The sequence below is a fragment of the Dipodomys merriami genome, unplaced genomic scaffold (assembly GCF_024711535.1).
Source record: "Dipodomys merriami isolate MVZ:Mamm:240054 unplaced genomic scaffold, mDipMer1.0.p SCAF_402, whole genome shotgun sequence".
In the NCBI taxonomy this organism is placed as follows: Eukaryota; Metazoa; Chordata; class Mammalia; order Rodentia; family Heteromyidae; genus Dipodomys; species Dipodomys merriami.
The window spans coordinates 952,448-958,832 of NW_027205627.1; positions in this window are offsets into that span (position 1 = coordinate 952,448).

Consider the following 6,385-nt stretch of genomic DNA (forward strand, 5'->3'; position numbering starts at 1 on the left):
GGAGTTGTTTGCTACACAGTTGTACAGGACTGAGGCCTTTTGTCTGCCTGTCCAGACAATGAGAGAGACTTCTTCTAGCAGGCCTGGGATGCAGAGAAACCCTCAGGTTACACTGGGAACAGTGAGAGGAGCCCCGGAACATGCACTATCATGAAAAGTCTCTGTTGTGAAATCATTTTATTGAATACACATTACCTAGTTTGGTGCCATTCATCATAGCTACTCTGGAGCTTCACCTATAGGAATACATCCATACATACCCAAAGACATGGAAGTACAGGCTCTTTTTGAGGGGGCAGGTCTTGGGGTGGAACTATGAGCCTAGAACTTGTCCCTGAGCTCATTTTGCTCAAGGGTAGTGAATTAAGCTGGAGTCACATCCCCACTTCTTGGTTTTTCTGTGATCTCTTAGAAATAAGTGTCATGGACTTTCCTAATCTGGCTAGAATCAAATTCAGATTCTCTACATCTCATGCTCTGAGGAGCTGGGATTACAGTGAGAAGCCACTGGCACCTTTTTTCTTTTCTTCTTCATTTTTAATCTGGACAATCTGACTTCTTAGCAGGGTCATTCCAATGGTTTGAATTTATAAATTAACTACCCAATGTTCTTTAGAACTGCTTTACCTGAGAAGGATTTTCTCTCCTCATCTTCTCCTCTGGGTCATGTGTTTGAAGCCAAAAGTGAGAAATGAGTGTCACAGGATTTGGGAGCAAATGTCCACAGGACATGTCAATTCTGTCACTTAGCATTGAGCTGCAGTAAATTTCCTGTCTCAAGATGAGAGTATCAAAAGCTGGAGCGATCCTCATACTGTCTTCATTACTCCTTTTGTCTATAAAATGATCTAGTAATTATGAGAGTTGTGTGTCTACAAGCTTAAGAATCTAGAACCCACTAGAAGCATCTTCATGTATCTCTTTTTCTCTAGTGCTTCTCGAGATTTAGACTAAGGGTTTGTGTGGAGGGACTCCTTGGTGCATCCCTGAGGAAAGCCGCTTGAATCCTGTTTGGGAGATCACGGTTCAAATTCAGCCTGAGCAAGAATTCTGTGAAACTCTTATCTCCAATAAACCACCAGAAAACCAGAAGTGGAACAGTGGTCCAGAGGGCAGAGTTCCAGCTTTGAGAGAGAAAGCCGAGAAGGAGACACAGGCCACACTAGGCAGGAAAGCCTGGGAGGTGCTTATATCCAATTAATGACCAGATGGCTGAAAGTGGAGCTTGGCGGTGGTAAAGCCTCAGCTTTGGGAAAAACATCTGAGGAATGCATTGGGCCCTAAGGTTAAGCCCTGGGATGTCCACAAAAAATTTTCAAAGAGAGAAGGCCAATTTTATGTATCAGTACCCTACCTACTTATGTCTGTATATTACCTCCCTGAATGCAAACAGACCTTATGCAGTGCTTCTCCTTTTATTTACTGATTTACATTTCAGATATGCTCCTTTCCATATACTGCATCATTCTCTTCATTTCAGGCCCATGGCTTTTCTCTTCCAGGGTTCCAGGCCTGTGTCCTTATATGATACACTGACGCTCTCAGGAGCCTTTATTTACATACTTTTTTTTAAAATGAAAGCAATCATGTTTACTCAGTTCCATACTGAACATTTTTAAAAAAAAGCAGTGTAGCTGGGCGCTGGTGTCTCATGCCTGTAATCCTAGCTACTCAGGAGGCTGAGATCTGAGGATCGTGGTTCAAAGCCAGCCTGGGCAGGAGAGACCTTGAGACTCCTATCTCCAATAAACCACCAGAAAACCGGAAGTGGTGCTGTAGCTCACGTGGTAGAGCGCCCAGATTTCAAGCCCCACAGCCGACCAAAAAAAAAAGCAATGTAGAATTTTGTACAGGTATTCAGACATACTTTCCTTACCTCTAAAGTGCTTCTCTGAGAACTATATTGTTTCTCTTTTTTGTACTTTTTTATTGCAAAAATGTTTTACAGAGGGGTTACAGTTACAGGAGCAAGGTAATGGGTACGTTTCCAATTGAGCATTGTTGACTCCTCCTTTGTTTTCCCCCTACCATCCTTTGCCTTACATCTCCACTACCTCACCCTGCCGAGGTCAGTGACTTAGTTTTTCATTTTTGGTTGGCACTGGGTTTGAACTCAAGCTGTGGCAACTCTTCCCTCACATTGTTACAAGTTTACCAAGACCCTGAGTTCAAATCCCAGGCTAGGAAAGAAAACTGGCAGAAATTCCAAACCAGGGAGCTTTATTTTTTCTTAATTTACTTAAATAATGTTTTTCTTCTTCTTCTTTTTTTTTTTTACAACCATGGGGCTTGAACTCAGTTGGTTTAAACTCTGCCTCAGCTTTGATCTCTCATTGCCGACCCTGAGATCCTAGGCTCAGAGTTCTTGCAGGTAGGAAAAAAAACCTGGAAAGCACAAAAAGTGGCAAGCTGTAGAGGGCTGGGGTTTTATGATTTTTTCTTTGGACAGTAACCATCCTGAGTCTGAATGACATGGCTGCAAGGTGGAACTGACCTACCTTTGCTGATGGCTGTTGGGCTATCGGTGAAGTCATAGGCCAACCTGTCAACATATGCCCTGGGTTCAAATCCCAGTCCGAATACCAATGGCAGGAGATCACAAGAGACTCATTCCTATGCATAGGAATACTGATTAAAAGAGTAGTTCATGCATCAGTCTTGTCTAAAATTGGAGTCAATAATCCTAGAATGCTGATTGGTCTTGATATTATTAAGCATGAAAAGGGCAATATTCCTTCAATGGTGGGATAATAAATACCTAAGAATTGGTAGGAGTGTTGTAGTTGTCATTCAATCATAGATAGACGGCTCTGGCACTCTTTAACAATATATATTTATTTGTATACCACCGTCTGCCTATCCATGTATTGCTGTTTTGGCCAAACCTGGGAGTTGATCTCAGTGCTGGGCAAACACCTGACAGCTTCATTGTCTAGAGGCTGCCATGCTGAAACTCACCCATTCATGAATTGGGCCTGTTAGACACCGAGTTCAGATCCTCACACTGCCAGACATGATGGAGAACACATCTAAAATCTAGATTTTATGCGATAGGATGTAAACAATGTAATAAATGGTATAGGTGTCATCAGAGTCAATAAAATAAATGGTAAATAAATGAATAAAACAAGAAATAAAATGAATAACCACACCAAATACAATATGGACTGAACATCTGTATGGAAGTATAAATCCCATCGTTGAAATGTATATAAGGAGTATCTTTTCCAGGCATGAGGCTTGAATTCAGCCCCCCTATGAAGAGGGAATGGCGGGAGATCCTGAGATACTTATTTCTGGACCTAGGAAGAGTCATGGAATGCAATCGATCTCATCCTTGAATGAGTACTTCGTGCATGATGCAAGTAGGAAATGATAGGCAAGACTCATGGGGTATAGATTATTTGTAAAGGTGAGTTGATGAAGCGTGACAATAATAATAACAGTCATGAAATGGAGGCATCAGGAAAGATCCAAGAATCAGTATTCACACAGATGGGATTCCATCAGAGGTCACCATCAATCCTACTCTATACAAATATATACTTATTTGCATACTACCTTCAGCTTATGGATGGGTGACTATTGTGCTTGCCACTCTCCCCCAGGGGGGCTCAAACTTATGTACTGGGGAGGCCTAGCTCCTTCGTTGCTAACAGGCTGGTGTGCTCATATGGAATCATTCACCAATGGTGCCTGCTAGGCCTGACTTCAGATCCCAGCCCTGCCAAAAGATTCTTCTTGATGCCAGAAGCCAATCGTTGCACCTTTTTCATTTCCTGTGCAAGTACTGGGTCCCAGCTAGGATGGCGAATGCATGGGCCACCCTGTGGTCATGGGAATAAGTTGTTATCCATGTCAGCCCAGTTATACCTGTCATCATATACTCAAGAAAATACACAATACATTCATGAATAGCATACAAAATGAAGACAATAAGTACACTCAATGCATGATGCAGTCCACACACGGTTGTGAATATACATCCCATGTTTCAATGATGCATTGAGGACTATATTGGCCTCCCTAGGGCTCGATCTCAGTTCCTAGGAACAACCCAGCACCTTACTGGTTCACAGTCTGTTGTGATCACGTGGACCCACTGTGCAGTTGGGCCTCTTAAGCCCCGAGTTCGAGTCCCAGCACTGCCAAAAATTCACCCTGATGTGAGAAGATAGTTGTTGCACCTGCTTTCCTGTGCTGAACAAATTCTGGGTCTCTGCTAGATGGAGAAGGTATAGGCAACTCTATACTCATGGGAATAGGTTGTCATCCAGTTCACAACAGTTATATCTGTCAACCTATACTTAAAAACATACACATCAATGAATAAGACACAAAATAAAGAGAATGACTACACCGAATGCAAGATGCCGCCCACCCATGTTTGGAAATATAGATCCTCTGTTTAATTATGAATTCATGACTATATTGGCCCCCACCAGAGATCAATCTCAGGACCCTGGAATGGCCTAGCTCCTTAGAGGCTCACAGGCTGGCGTGCTTACCATGACCCATTCACCAATTGGGCCTGCTAGGCCTTGAGTTCAAATTACATCACTGCCAAAAGATTCATTCTGATGTGAAAAACCTAGGGTTGCAAATGTTTTCGTGTTCTGTGCATGTCCTGGGTGTCATTGAGGATGGAGAATGCTATATAGGCAACTCTAGAGCCATGAGAATAGGTTGTCATCCATGTCAGCACAGTTATATCTATCACCATACTCAATAAAATGCCCAATACATCAATGAATAAGACACAAAATAAAAAGAATAACTACACTGAATGCAAGATGCATACCACACCTGTAGGTAAAGAGAGGTCCTATGTTTAGAAAACGTGGTCTTGCTCTTTTGTCCAGTGCTGGGCTTCAAATCAGGCCCTGGACCAGGTCTGACATTCTAGTCTTCAAGGATGATGAGCTTCCCCTTCCCCCACAGTGCAACAGAGCTACCCACACCTGAGTTCAAATCCTAGCACTGACAAAATATTCATCCTGATGTCAGAAGCCAGTTGTTGCATGCGTTTTCTTCTCCTGTGAAAGTCCTGGGTATCAACTAGGAAGGGGAATTCATAGACAACCCTATAACCATGGGAACCTTTTGTCATCCATGTCAGCACAGTTATACCTGTCACCATACTTAGTAAAATACACAATACCTCCATGATTTAGATACAAAATAAGGAGAAGTTCACTAAACACAATATGCTGTTGACACATGTATGTCAATATAGATTGTATGTTTAAATTATGAATTTATGATATAGTGGAACACCTTGGGGATCAATGTCAGATCCTGGGACTGGCTTAGATCCTCAGTTGCTCACAGGTTGGTGTGTTCACCTTGACTTATTGGCCAGTTGGTCCTACTAGGCCCTGAGTTCAGATCCCAGCACTACCAACAAGTGGATCGTGGAGTAAGAAGCCAAGTTTGAAACTTGTTTTTCTTTTCTCTGAATATCCTGGGTGATCCTGAGAATCCTGGCAGGGTGGAGAACATTTCTACAAATCTAGATGCTCTGTGATAGGATTTCATCAATGAAATAAACAGAATGGGTTTCATCATAGTACAATCAATGGTAAATAAATGAATAAAACAAAAAATACCACACCAAACATGTATGGACTGAATATCAACAGGTAAGTATAAATCCTATCTTTACAATGCATATAATTAGTATGTTTTCCAGGGCTTGGGCTTGAATTCAGGACTAGTGAACAGGCCTGACTTTCTTATCTTCAAGTACGGTGATCTTCCCCTTCATCCACATTGCTGCCGATTTACCCACATCCTGAGATCAAATCCAAAGCCTAGAAGAGTAAATGGCATGAATTGCAAGCCAGGAAGCTTTTTTAAAAAAATTACTTTTCTTAATATGGGGCTTGAACTCAGGTTGTAACAAGTCTGCCTCAGCTTCGATCACCCTAAGCTGGGGTGCAGCCACTAGACCTATACCTGCTCCTGGGATCCTAGACCCCCAGGCCTTGCAGGGAAAGCAATGCACAGAAAAATTGTGGCCTTTTTATGTTTTCTTCGTTTGCACGGTGACCCTCATGGGTCTGAATGACACTGTTGCAAAGGGTACTTCATCTTGCATTGCTGAAGGCTGCCAGACTATTGGGGAGGCCTTAGGCCCACGTGGCAACATACTCCCTGATTTCGAGTCCCCGTCCTGACTCCAACCAATGGCAGGAGATACTAAGAAAATGGTCCCCCATCCATAGGACTAACAATGGAATGTTTTCAATGTCATGGTTGAATGAGTTGATTGTGAATGATGTTCCTATAAAATTAGACCGCATCATTTCAGGAGGCTGATAGACTTTATTTAATATTTATGAAGCATGAAAAGAATATTATTACTTACAGAAACACAATAATT